This window comes from Apium graveolens, chromosome 3 (genome assembly GCF_009905375.1).
Source record: "Apium graveolens cultivar Ventura chromosome 3, ASM990537v1, whole genome shotgun sequence".
NCBI lineage: Eukaryota > Viridiplantae > Streptophyta > Magnoliopsida > Apiales > Apiaceae > Apium > Apium graveolens.
In genome coordinates this window covers 184,919,410-184,934,773 of record NC_133649.1, presented here as the reverse complement: position 1 = coordinate 184,934,773, position 15,364 = coordinate 184,919,410, and the positions used below count along the sequence as shown (strand labels likewise).

Sequence of the window (15,364 nt, the reverse complement as noted above, 5' to 3'; positions counted from 1 at the left end):
CCATTGCCATTATTAGATAGTTCATGTTACGAGCTTCGTTTTGATATGTGGTACGTTTGAATCCGATGTACGGGTTAGGAGAAACGATCGTTTTAAGTAACGGCATTTCGCGACCGAACCATTACCCCTCGCCTTACTTTTAAACCTTGGTTAAGGACCTTAAATGACTAATTGGGGTATGAAACATTTATGTAAAGTGGATTAGGCAGTTGGTAAGGTACTCGCGAAAGAATCGCCTTAAAACCCTTAATGGCTAATTTATTAAAAATGGTGGAGCCGAGGGTACTCGAGCGACTTAAGTGAATCGTTAAGCGCGAAAGCGAACGTTAGGACTCTAAATGGTTAAAGTCTAGTTTCTTAAGCGACCGGGGTTTAATTCTGACTTATGTTGTTGTTCATAGGTTATCGGACCCACTCTAAGCTTAAGTCTATCCGGGAGCACTCAGGCAAGTTTTCTACCCGTTATACTGTTGTTGTGATGTATATATGTATATGCATTATCTTGTGATAAGTGCATGATTGTTATTAGCAAATCTTGCGATATATTGGAGCATGTTGATATGGTATATATGCATGCCTGTTTCATAATCTTGATATCTAATTGTTGATGCAATTGCTTATAAATTGCATAATACCTATGCTAGAGATAAGCAGTAGTTGCGTATACCATTAGTATAGGGGACTCAAAGGTAACCATTTCCGAAACCGGGAGTCGATGTTCCCGAGTATAATATATATATTTATATATATATATATGAATAGTTTTCAAAACTATTATTCGAATAAGGTTTATTCGATAACTTTATTTTACTTAATGAATATTATTTTGAATATTCATTCAAGGGCTTATGACTTTGTTTATTTTATTAATGAATATTATTTTGAATATTCAATGGAGGACTTATGATTCTGATTATTTACTAAATAATATTCTTTATTTTATTAAAGAATAATGTGTCGATAATCAAACTTACTTTTGATTATTTAAATAAAGATATTACTTTCGTATAAGTATATCTTTGGTTATTTAATATTCATTTCAAGTATAAGTTTTACAACTTCTACTTCAATTATTTTTATAAAGATTATTCTTTATGGGAATTTTATTTAAATAATAATATTCAGATATTTTCTAATATATTGGGACTGATTTATTTTATTAAATCAGCATCACTCCAAACATTCTTAAAAATGTTTTCGAGTCTTCAAAATGATTTTAAAGGTTAGGGCGGATCCCAAAACTCATTTTTATATTTAAGATCCTCCTTTCGAAGGGGATTTAAATACTCGCTCAAAACCTGAGGGATCCGGCTCTGTGGTGTATTTTATATTTGCAACAAGGTTGCTACTCTGATAAAAGAATGTTTGATTACTTACCCAACACTCGGGAAGTAAAATTCTTGGAACAAGTTAATCCATTAACAGGCATCGCCTGGGAAATATCGGTGAGTTTTCCTTTCCAACTAGATACGACTTCTTGGTGGAGCCGTATCAACAAGTTTCTACTTGGGGAAAGTGGGGACGAGCTTTACATTTCAGAGTCATGAATTTCATCTGAACTAGGAGTGGCGTAAGTGGTCGAGTGGCGCCGGCCCAGCCTAATTATATTGGCCCAAATGGCCTGGAAGTTCCGCTAAGACGGTCCATTCCTTAGGAGTCCAGTGTTCGGTTGACAAGTAAATCCGACAGGTTCTCCTCTATATGTAGAAAATGGTGGGGTTGTACTACTACGACTGATCATCATAAGTGGTCTTCCTAGCGCGGCAAACTCCCGTAATGAGTTCATCATCCAATTGGATATTTCTGCAACACTACCCAGAGCACTTCGATAGAAAGGCTACGGTTGGGCGATTGTTGAGTGTTGGCAGGGTCGAGTTTTCAAAATGATATTTGCATCAAATGTAGTATCTCGTAGCTTCATTTTATTTTGATGATATTTTAAAGATTGATTCTATACAAGTTTTGTCTTGTAGTTTAATCTATGGGATGAACTATTTATACATTGAACGGTGGTAGTTCAAGTAGTATTCGGAAAAGATATAAGTATATTGGAGTATCTTGTAACTTCATCTTTTAAACTTATATCTAGTAAATGATTATCTTGTGCATGTCAAAGATTTTCAGAAAAACGTTGAGACAAGGTTAGATATATGAGATCACCTTGCAACGATATTTTTATACAGTTATAAACTGGAACTCTGTGGATGTTATACATGTCAGAGGATTTCAAAGATTGTGAAAAGTATATATATATACTAAATATTTTGCGACTTGGTCGCGTTAAGATATCAACTTGGTTCATTTCTTTTGACCAAGACTTTCATGAGTACTATGAGAATGCTCATATATTGTTAATCAGTATACATATTATTTTGGTGGGCTTATTGCTCACCCTTGCTTTCTTCTTTCATCACACAACAACAGATTGAAAAGATGAACAAGACCAAGCTCCCGATTCGCAAGCGTTTAGGAAACGTTCCGCAGTTTCCTGTAGGCGTTGATGCCGTTATAGCCGAGGTAGGATCTACCAATAGGCTAGGCTTTCAACTTTTGATGTACCAAACTTATGTATATTTATGAATTGTAATAATGGCAAGGAATACGTAATTTATTCAGAAACCCTTTTTATGGTGAAATGGTTTATAATTGTGGAATAAGATGACTTGTGTTATTTTTGGATATTCATCTCTGAGACTACAACTTGTGGTGTGTGTGTGTATATTGTGGGGTCACAGTACGCAGTAGTTGGTTGACTGTTAAGATTAAGTATTGATAAGGGAAATGGAACTCGTGACAACCCGAATCCCCGACCCCGGATTTGGGGGTGTTACACGCCCCAAACCGAACCGCGCTCCACCCTATTATTTATACATACTTAACAGACCCAAAACATGCAGCTTAGTTATTGTAGCAACAATCAAGTATTTCAAATCAAAAGGTTAAAATTTTAATGAGGCCCACACAAATTATCAGTATCTAACTTCTCAATGTACTTCACTTAAAATCAAAATGCTAACAATGGTTCATGTTCCATAAGTCTGCGGTTCACTTATCTAGTGATTGAAATACCAGTAAAAGTAATCAATCCTGAAGCAGGCTATTACTATTAACACTAACAATGTAGGTTGGTATTCCAAATAAAAATTCCTTTAAATGTAAAAACAGCTCCTGTTATGTTTTATTGGATAGGTATCTTGCATATTGAGCTATTTATAAATCAAATTATGTAACAATTAAAAAAGCGCAACATCGATTTCACTTCTATATTATTACGTACATAATTACTTCATAAAAAGATAATACAAATTAATAAAGTCTTACTGGGGCCAAACATAATTCATACCGATAGTCTGGTAGGCCAGGTCTTTTTTGGAGATGGAGTTGCCGCAGTGATAGTTGGCTCGGACACAGTTGCTGCAGTCGAGAAACCTTTGTTCGAGATTATCTCTGCAACTCAAATCATCATTCTGGGTAGTAGGGGTGCTATGATCGCTCAGCTTCAAAAGATATGGCTTACTTTTCACATTCATGAAGAAGTCCCAGCACTGATTGCAAAAAATATCAGAAAAAATTTAGTTGAGGCATTCCAACCCTGGTGTAACTGACTGGAACTCGATGTTTGGATTGCACATTCTGGTGGTCGAGCTATACCTGATCAAATTGAAAAGAGGTAGCTTGAAACCTGAGAAACTGAGCTATGCACAAAAGGTTGTAAGGGACTACGAAAACTTATCAAAGGCTATTGTGTTGCTCACATTTGATTAAATGAGAATTACTTTAACTAAGGATGGTAAGACAACTACTGTAGAAGGAGTTAATTGGGGTGTTCAAGATCGGTTTCACTATCGATTTTATTGTGCTTCACAGTGTGCCAATCTAATAATTAACAACTCCTGACATAAATGATTATGAGACATTTGAAAGAGTCATTCAAATTTAATTTTAATATTAGTTATATCATTAAATCAACTATAATTTGTATTAGTAAATCATATAAATGAATGTAGTAATACATAAGACCTTGGGAAATAGATGAGCCAGCCTTGGTAAGAACCGAGAATGAAGAACACATAATCTGTAATTTTGGTTAAAATCTACACTTTTGAGTTTTACAGTAAGCAAAGGTCTTCAAGATTTCTCTACAAAGAAAACTCTTGATTCCACTCCCACCTTCGAAAATGGAAAAAGCAGAAGTCGCATGTTGTTCAACTTTGTGGCCGTTTTATAACTGAACTACTGATTCAACAAAAATCTCTAAAAGACACTAACTTTACTTAGTAGGCGCAAACCCAAAAGATCCATCCCCTGCCACATAAATTCATGTCAACAACTAAAATTGAATTCCACTAATAAGTAAATATAGTATGAACCTAATTATTGGATAAATATGAGATCTAGGTGACAACCTTGATAAATCTAACACATCCTAATTAGAAAAAGATGGAAGTACATGACAACCATTATAAAATTTAAAATTGATAAATCCTACATCTTTGCAAAAATTAATAATCTGATCAACCAAGTTAAATGCTAGTGATGTATTATAAACATGTAACCAAATCATTAAGGTTTATCATGCTTTCAAACAACCCAAAATGTGACTCATATTCTACACAGAAACACCTTGTAGAAGGGACTTAATTAACAAATCGTGATATTGTATTTTTCTAAACAAAATATACTGGGAAAAATCCATGGATTGTGCAAGCTAACAGATTTTTAATTAATCTAAGTAGTGAGCAGAGTAAGAATACTTTAAGGACAATGTGGAACCTTTACTAATAAGGTGATATTTACATTAAATACACCGAACAGAACACAGAATTGATATTGCAAGCACTAATAATTAGAATTTTTTCCTTCAATTGATCTACAATCAAGATGGTTTTGATAAGAGTATGGTTGGTCCTTCACCTCTTTGTCAATATTGACCATGAGCAGATCTTCTATTCCGGTATCTCTTGACAGGGTCACATACACCTATCCATGTGCTAAAACCAGATTCAAGCCAACACGTATGACATGTGAATACATATGACATGCATACAATAGTTGAAGTGAAGATATCTATCTTACATGCCAAATAGCAAAAAACGTAATCTAATTATAAAGATGAAGAATCGCACGATATACATAAGCTAAAAAGCTTAGACGATGATAAGATATTCATCCATTTCTATGTTCATATATTGTTAGGGCCATATTCCTTATTTCATACATTATATGCTGATCAAGATCATACCATATAAAAATTACATTACAATGAGATGACAACATTATATGCTGAGATGGAAATTATGGATAGTATAACTAACAAACAAAAATAACAACATAGAGGACAGGAGAGTATTAGCCTCACATAATGAGAATCACCGAAGAGCGAGATTTTGCGATGAGAACATTAGTCCTACTTATGTGTGTAACCTGTAAAAAAATAGAGAGCGATAAAACATGAGTCAGAATATAGAAACCTAATTTTCCCGTTATTTAAGATAAAACATGAGTCAGAATATAGAAGTCTAATTTTGTAGTTATACAAGTAAGATCATAAACGGGGATACTGAGCAAAATGACTTCCAGTTAAGTTGTTTATTTTTGCCTCTTGAGAATTAAGAAAAGGCATGTTCTAGAAATAAGCTACCATCAATGAGAAGTTTAACGATAAACAGGGATGTTAAGGAAACAAAAATCACATATCAAAACTAAAAATAGAAAATAACCAGATGCATACATGTTTCTATGCTGTCAGAGTGAAATTTATGGTTTCCTAATTATGATAACCACATACAACTCAAATATAGTGTAAAAGAGGCACTCATAATTGTGACACTTTCAGATGCCAGAATCACTGCAAGGCAATATAGAAGAAAGATTTGAATCTGAATATAATATAGAGAAGAAGCTAAATCTAGTAAAAGTACCTTTTCCTGCAACATAAGTTTAATTTGTTAACTGTTAAAGCACCTAAATACCAACAACAATATAATTTCTCGGGGAATTTACAATAGGGAAGCTTCCTTAGAATGGTAGAACTATGATAATCAGGCCTATTTTGGTAGCCTCGAGATAATCATACAATATACATCATACAATATATGCACACAATTTTATAAACAGCGAGCAAATTTAGGTAAACACAAACCTAATTCAATGGAAATCTTCTTAATAAGTGCGAGTCATCGTGAATTCTTTACCCTTTCGGTCCAGCTTGTACCTTGTAACAGCATAACTATACATAAATGAAATATAGATTTATGTATGCTCTGAGAAAATGGAAGGGCTTCCGTTGAGGAATCGGGATAGTTGATACAAGGAATACAGACGGTTGATTAATTAAAATTATTATGAAAAAGCTCAAGAAATTAAAATGAGGAGAAGTCAGGAATATGGAATTGAAGATCATGAGTATTGCCACATAAGTCGTTCGTGATCTTCCTTTATATAGATATATACCTTTCGGTCCAGCTTGTACCTTGTAACAGCATAACTATACATAAATGAAATATAGATTTATGTATGCTCTGAGAAAATGGAAGGGCTTCCGTTAAGGAATCGGGATAGTTGATACAAGGAATACAGACGGTTGATTAATTAAAATTATTATGAAAAAGCTCAAGAAATTAAAATGAGGAGAAGTCAGGAATATGGAATTGAAGATCATGAGTATTGCCACGTAAGTCGTTCGTGATCTTCCTTTATATAGATATATAGATTTATGTATGCTCTGAGAAAATGGAAGGGCTTCCGTTGAGGAATCGGGATAGTTGATACAAGGAATACAGACGGTTGATTAATTAAAATTATAATGAAAAAGCTCAAGAAATTAAAATGAGGAGAAGTCAGGAATATGGAATTGAAGATCATGAGTATTGCCACGTAAGTCGTTCGTGATCTTCCTTTATATAGATATATATAGATATATAGATAGATTGGAATGTTTAATAATTTATTATATTTTTTTCAGTTTATAGACAAATATGTCTGACTATTTTAAATATTTTCTAGAATTGTAGCAATGAAGTTACTATGTTAAGTAATGACGAGCATAACTATATTTGTAAAATATAGTTCACAGTTCTATTTTAACATCATTTAAAACTAAATTGAAGCAGAAGATTTTTAAATTATAGCATTTAACTTGTACTTTTCCGAGATATATTTTTTTACAGTTATTTTTATGTTTGACATGTATATTAATGTCTATTAAATGTATAATTTAATAATTTATTTCTAATTTTTCATTTTTTGAATGAAATATTAATATCAAATTTTTATTCAGAACTTTTTTTTTGAAATAATTAATGGAAGTCAAACGTTCTATCACAGATAATTCATATACAAATATAACTATATCCATATATTTATCTGAAATTTTTGGATTCAGATACGGATGACATTTACTTTATTTTGAAAACGACTAATATCCGTATTTATCGTATACGAATATTGATATTTCGGACGGATATCAAATATTTTATATTTTTTAGTAGTCGTACTCAAGTGTAAAAAACTGGGGCGACAAAGGAAGTAATAGTTTTTTAATATTGTATGAAATAAAAAGTTCCATCATAACATTAATTTGAGAACAAAATCATATTTATTGCATAATTTTAAATATGATTTACTTCAAAATTTCAATGTGACTATTCGTGTTATTTTAGTTCACACTAATTATTTAGCAAGACAATGATAACTGATTTTGTAAAAAGTTTTAATTTTTGTTTCAATTGTTTCTTATTTTTTAATTTTAATGATTTGTGTGACCAAGTATGAAGCTTTTTATTGTAGTATTTACGATTTTTGACTTCACATAATTGTTCATCACATTTTTAAGTCAATTTTAAACTAGTTTTAAATATATTATAAAATAAAATAAATGATTTCAAATTATAAACTTGTCTTCAAGGTTCTCTTCGAATATTATGAAAGTAAATTTGAATGTAAGGGAGGGAAACTACTAACTTCACTTACACTGCGTCATTATTTTTTATTCAAAGTCAGGATCAGATCATTTAATACTTAGTCTACGGTCATTTAATAAGTTATCAAGATATTTAATGAGCATGAGGGTATGCTAGTAATAACTCATTACTGCATGAAATAAATTTTACTGCATTTACCATCACCCTAAATTTATTATCTTATTACCAAATTCTATTTTCATAAATTCATGTGCGGATTAAATCTCTTATATATATAACACAACATAGGGTTTAATGAACAAATTTAATCATAAATACTTTAATTAGTATTCATAAAATATTCATTTCAACCATTAATATTTGATTATTATTACATACTTCATACCTATATTTATATATAACTCTTTATCATATAACAAAATTTAATCATTAATACTTTCATTAAAATATATTAGTTTTTTTTAACCATTAATATATATTCATTTACACCTTATATTAATACTTATATAATACATATTTTATACTTACCCAAAAATTATATTCTATTTATACGTTACATTAATATATATCTACTATTTTATCTTATCATTCATTTATTAAAATATATTCATTGTTTCATAATTATTATACATATTTATTTAAAACTCGTAATTTTGTACTAATTATAAATATACGTACATGCATTAATACATACATACATACATACATACATACATACATGCGTGCATATATAATAATATTTTGGTTAATGATTAACTTATTTTAATTTGGTATAAAAGAGAATTGTCTTGCCTTTAACCTAAATTTAAATTTTTAAAAAGAGAATTCATCATTAATATTGTAATATTCTGGATATATCGTGTAATTATTTTTGCTAATAAATAATTAATATATGTGTTCAGTATCTATTCTGTGAATTAATTGTTAAGTGTTAAATATATTTGGATGTTTAAAAATATTATTAATTGAGTGTTTTAATTTTTATATGTCCAAAATAAAATATAGATAATTGTCATATCTTCCTAATTATTTTTATGTAGATTTATGGATCTATAAGGATCATATGAAATTTATAAAATCTTTTTCCGAGTATTTAAAATCTATTTTATAAAAACGGGAACCAACTGACGTTATCCGTTGTTACGTTTTTGGAACCCGAAACTCTTCCGAGAACTCCTTCCTAAACTAATTGTAATATTCCGAGCATATTCCATGTTTCGACTTTTTCGATCCGGCGTACGGCTTGTCCTGCGCGGGTCCCGCCGCAACATTTTCGATACAATATTCGTTTCAGTAAATCAATAAAACTCGTATTTTCGATAAACGGGAGTTTTTTTATTAAACTATCCCAATTATCACCTCGTAGTACGTGTAACCAGGCGCTGAGACCAAGACCGCAGTACAAATTGTACTGATTTGGATAATTGTCCCGAAAACCGATACCGGTTGGATCAGTTTTTATAAATAAACGTACCATTTTATATCCGAAATGATCCAACGGGATACTAATTTTCCGTAATTATAAATAGCCTTTACCGTATTTTATTTCGTATCAAAATCAGTTACAGACAGTTAATTATATAATTTTCCAGAGAAAAACCTTATATTCATATAATCTTCCAAGAATCAAACAGCAAAACGAAGGTGTTATTGATATCTGTTTTCAAAGCTCGAGTACTCAATCCAAAGGTCTTGAGGTGTTCTATCAGATTCTGTGTTCCAAATCACTGCAGAAATCAAGGTTTATTTTCTGAAAATTTATTTATTTTCGAATTATTTTTATTAAAAATATGAATTTTTGTTCAGATGATTGTTTGTATGATTTGATGATTTCATGTTGTAGACCTTGTTTTCCTGATGATTTTCATATGTCATACGTCTGATTTGGAGTTCAATAACATGCTCAAAAGTGGGTTTAAATCTCGAATTTTAAATTAGGGTTTATAACCCGTATGAATGTTTTCAATTGAAATTTGGGGCTTTTTGATTTATGGGTTATTAGCTGTTGATTTATAGTAGATTATGTTCCTTATGAAATTTGCAATCGATTGGTACATACCTCATTAACAGAGCATGTCTGAATCGAAGGGAGTTGTGTTTTGAAGATTTGCAATGTTCGCCGGAAACCGGCGATGTTCTTGGCCAATTTCCGGTCAAGTCTGGGGTTATTTGAATGATTTGATTGTATGAATAAGTTCTTGCTTGTCTGTAGATGTGATCTGGAGCTTGTGGTGAGGTGAGGGTGCTGGAATCGTGTCCTCCGGCCACCCCTGTATTTTCCGGCGACGGGGGTTGTAAAATTGCAGTTTGGTACCTTATCTTTTGGGGAAGAAACAGTTAGGTCCCTGAGGTTTCCAGAACTTGCAAATTTTGGATTCCTGTTTTAAAAATATTTAAAAATCATATTTCCTATTTATTTTAATTATAAAAATTTGATTTTAATTTCTGAAAATTCCAAAAAAATTATTATTTTAATTCCAAAAAATATTTTTAATTCGTAAATAATCTGAATTAATTAGTTAATTAATTTCAGTTAATTTTTAATTGATTAATTTGTCAATTAATTCGGAAATTAATTGATTAATTGATTTAATTAATTATTAATTGATTTTAATTAATTATTTAATTAGATTTAATTATTTAAAAATGATTTAAAAATTCCGAAAAATAGTTTCGAGCTTTAAAATATTATTTTAAATTGTTTTTAAGGCTCGATAATTATTATGAAATTGTTTTAAAGCCAGAATTGGCCAACCGAACCCTATTTACTGCTTCAAAATTGATCCAACGACCCGTTTTAATTCCGAAAAATATTTTAAAAATCATTTTAAATACCAGAAAGCTTGTTTACGACCCGAGATTTATTTATAAATGATATATTATTGAATATGTGACGTGCTATGTGTTATATGTGATTTGTTGGTTGACTGCCGGTCTGTATATTCGATATTTACTTGTTTATTGCTTAACTTTCAATCCGTTAATCGGATCTGGGTGAAACGAAGGGTATATAGAAGTATGTCTCGAATAGAATCATAAGAGTTAAATATTGATAGATGCTTATGATATGTGAGCAGAAGAGGCAAGGCATTGGAAAGGGAAACAGATAGTCCAGGAGTAAGACAGTGGTGATTGAGAGCAAGTGCAGTGTAATAAGCTAGTACCAGGCAAGTGTTCTGAACTTTCTCGAGATATTGTATTGATTAATATTGTTGTTTTACATTGCAAGTGCTTTGAAGCACTGAACCCTAAACCTTGATTCCAGTTATTGATCTTGAGCCGTAAACCTGATTCTTTCTAGACCATTGATTGTTGTATACCCAAATACGAACCTCAAATATACGATACTACTCCACAAATACATACAAGCTAAATATTAAACACTGAACCAAATTGCTTACACATTCAAACCATTGTTTCTTATGCTTTGAAAGACCAAATTCTTGGAACCCTGAAATGTTAATTCCTTTGTTATCCAACTCTTTCGTTACCTAACAGCCAAGCTTTGAAAATGCCATATGGATCTTTATACAGATTGAAACCATTTTCATTATTGAACGTCCAATGTTGTTAATGATCTTGTTTATTGTTTATTACTGTTTATTCTGTTATTATGGTAGAATTGGATTGTTTTTATAAAATTGTGGACCAGATTCGTGGTCAGACCATATAATGGTCAAGTTAGGCCAATGTATGCCTTGGATCCAGTAGTTAGAGCAGTGATGTGTGCTTTGCTCGGGGTTAGTGCGTGACTGATCAGCAGCCTAACCTTGGTTTTTAAAATGAAAATATAATATCCAATTCTAAATCATAATCCATTGTTCACTTGATATCATAACCATATTTCCCTGATGATCATTATTCTCAGTTTTGTCATTGTGACTTGCTGAGCTAGTTAGCTCATTTGTGCGATGTTGTTTATGTTCTTTCCAGTTAAAAAGGAACCGGTTGGTACCGATGATCCCCAGTCCAGCGCGAGAGCTAGGGGTTCAGGTTGATCGAACTAAGCTAGTAGGCTTCTTTTGGGATAATTTGAGTTTGTAAAAGTTTGTAATAATGTTTAATACTCAGTTCTGAGTTAGATAGTTGGGATTTGAACGGTTTATAATATAAGTAAGTGTGGTTGGCTTGTGTGCATACTTTAACCTGTTGCGATCCGTGGTAATTGATAAGTAGGGTCACTGCATATTATTATTATCTTTATCATTGTTATAAGCAGGTTATTAATAAGGTGTATGCGTGTGGGCCCCAAACTTCTGACCCGGGTTTGGAGGGCGCCACAGGTTTGGTATCAGAGCTACAGGTTATAAGTCACTGACACAAGCCTAGGTTGACGGGAATGGGTAGAGGGTTAGGATTAGAAGTAAAGAAATAGAAAGATAGAACGTTGAGAGGTTGAGTGCTTCGGTATAACCGGTATTAGTATGATTCGCATCGTAGTTCGAGATTCTAATATTACGATATGATTTCAGATAGCAACGATGGCCGACTCTTTTATCCCCGTATCAGCTGATCACTCAGAGCCTTCAGTCGGAGTACCGTCTTCGGATCCACGTCTTGTTGTTCCATCAGTATTGGCTATACTACCTCCACCTGTGTTGCAACCCGTACCATTGCAGGCCATTCCACCCCTAGGCATGAGGCCACCTATCAGAGGACCCCCGCCAGCTGATTCAGATTCCACTGGGCATTCAGTTGCGAGTGCCCCATTCCAATCTACATTGCCCCCAGTTCCTTACTACCGGTATGAGGCTCTTCTACTGGAGCGTGATTCCTTGTTGGCCCAGATTCGAGAGCTACAGCATATCATTAGGACTACAGATGTTGATCGTGGTGTGAGGGAGCTTCGAGAGGAGATTCATATGACACAGAGGGTTCTTGAGGCTAGGCTACATGGAGCTACATTACCTGGCAGAGGCCCTGATGCACTGATGGGCTGGGCTACTGAGGTGATGGAGGACTTTGAGAGGCTGGCAGGACCAGAGTTTCCTTGGAGTTGAGTCAGAGATCCAGAGACAGAGATACTGAGCCGTATTATGATGGTTATGTAGTATGTACAGTAGTGTGTAGTGTGTATCGGTAGACTTTTGAGTTGTATTTATAGACTAGCTATGCTGACTAGTGAGTAGGTTATTGTACCCTTTTGCTTTTACTTTCGAAGTATCTTTATGCTTGTACTACCCAAAACTTTTGATCTATATATATCGGCACATTTCCTTTCCAGTATTGTCATTCATTTTACTGCACCTGTTTTACTTTACCTTATTTATTGCATCAGTTATACCCCTGTGATACCATGTACCCTATTTTCCATAACTGTTTATATTCTGTAAAGAAGCATGCAATTTACTTAGTTATAACTGTTTTCAAAAAGGAGATATTTCTGTATTACAAAACTTTTCTTTTCTACAAAGAATTTGATTTAAAAGCTAAATAAGTTGTTTGATTCTTTACAGAAAATGCCTCCCAGAATAAATACCCGCACCAACACCCAGAATGAAGAAACCAACAACAACAATAATAATAACAACCAAGACGATACAAACCAGAATGCAAACCCAGGACCCATAGACCCAGCAATAGCCCAGATTCTTCAAATCTTGGCCCAACAAACAGTTCACCTGGCATAACAACAACAAAGACAGACCAATCCCCAGGTAACTTTTAAAACTTTTCAGGCAGTAAACCCACCAGAATTCAAGGGTTCCTTAGAGCCGATTGAAGCAAATGTTTGGTTAAAGGAGATAGAGAAGGCATTTGCCTTAGTAAAAGTAAAGGACGAACAGAAGGTTGAATTTGCAAGTTACTATTTGAAGAATGAGGCCACCTATTGGTGGGAGATGGTGAACACGTTGGAAGGTACATATATTATTACTTGAGAAAGGTTTAAGGAATTGTTTTTAGAAAAATATTTTCCTCAGTTTGCCAGGATCATATGGAGTTGAAGTTTTTAGAACTAAAGCAAGGAAACATGTCGGTGACAGATTATGAGAGTAAGTTTGAGGAATTGTCAAGGTATGTGCCGTCGTATGTGGATACTGACAAGAAGAAGGCTAAAAGATTCCAGCAAGGTTTGAAACCATGGATCAGAGGGAAGGTAGCCATTTTTGAATTAGATACTTACGCAGGAGTTGTACAGAAGGCTATGATCGTAGAGACAGAGAGTGAGGTGTCACAGAAGGAGAAAGAAAGCAAGAAAAGGAAATTTGAAGGGAATGAAGGTCAGTCACAACCAGGGAAGTTTCCAAATTTTAAGAAGGGCAAGTTTCAGCCAGGGAGGAATTTCAATTTCAGGAGACAAAATGCAAGCGACGGAAGCCAGGGCAACCATCCAGTTAATGCGAATCAGCCAAATCAGTTGAGATTAACTTTTCCAGATTGTCAAGTATGTGGGAAGAAGCATGAAGGAGTTTGTAATAAGTTGAATGTAGTTTGTTTCAAGTGCAATCAGAAAGGGCACTATTCAAGGGAGTGCCGAAATCAGCCAGCAAGAGAGCCAGCAAATAAGGATCAGCCTATCCGGAATCCAGCAGTGAAGGTTCTAGCCATTGGATTTACGTGTTTTAAATGTGGGAAACCAGGACATATAGCCAGGGATTGCAAGACACCAGCCCCAGTCAGTAATGCATTGAGGATTATGGGATCTACCCCAACAGTAAATGAGACTCCAAGAGCTAGAGTTTTTGACATGTCTGTGAAGGATGCTATCCAGGATACGGATGTCGTGGAAGGTACGCTTAATGTGAATTCTTATGTGCCAAAGGGTTAATAGATTCGGGAGCAACTCGATCGTTTGTTTCACAAGATTTTGTTAGTAAGTTAAATTGTCCAGTTGAGTATTTAAATGAAATAATGACTGTGGAATTGGCAAATGAAGAACGAATATCTGTTAATCAAGTTTATGGGAAATGTGAGATTGAGATTTCTGGTAGTAAGTTTTGTGTAGATTTGATACCATTTAAGTTAGGAGAATTTGACGTTATCTTAGGAATGGATTGGTTATCTAAGCACGATGCCCAGATAGATTGTCGAAATAAGAAGGTAATAGTGAAAATGCCAGACGAAAGAATAGTAACGTTCAAGGGTCAGAAATAAGTAAAGAAGTTCTTAACGATGATTCAATCCAAGAAGTTACTATGACAAGGATGCGAGCATTTCATGGCATATGTGATTGATAGGAGTCAGGAGCCAGCGAAACTTGAAGATATTCCAGTAGTGAATGAATTTCCAGACGTGTTTCCCGACGAGTTACCAGGACTTCCTCCAGATAGAGAAATTGAGTTTGCAATCGACTTAGCACCTAGAACAGAACCGGTATCCAAGGCCCCGTATAGAATGGCGCCCGTTGAGATGAAAGAGCTAGCGAAGCAGTTGTAGGAGTTGTTAGAGAAAGGAGTAATCAGACCCAGTGTGTCCCCGTGGGGTACACCAGTATTATTTGT

General features: G+C 33.6%; 1 long non-coding RNA gene and 1 pseudogene across 1 annotated transcript; one reads left to right on the top strand and one right to left on the bottom strand.

The window, feature by feature from the left end:
* Positions 1 to 3,018: 3,018 nt before the first annotated feature.
* On the top strand, positions 3,019 to 3,880 carry LOC141714745 (chalcone synthase 1-like; annotated as a pseudogene).
* A 146-nt stretch (positions 3,881 to 4,026) lies between these two features.
* On the bottom strand, positions 4,027 to 6,799 carry LOC141710936 (uncharacterized). The gene is made up of 3 exons (XR_012571145.1): positions 6,143 to 6,799; positions 4,915 to 5,424; positions 4,027 to 4,305 (listed from the first exon to the last, which is right to left on the bottom strand). It is a non-coding gene; the product is annotated as an uncharacterized LOC141710936 (long non-coding RNA).
* Between the last annotated feature and the right edge of the window lie 8,565 nt (positions 6,800 to 15,364).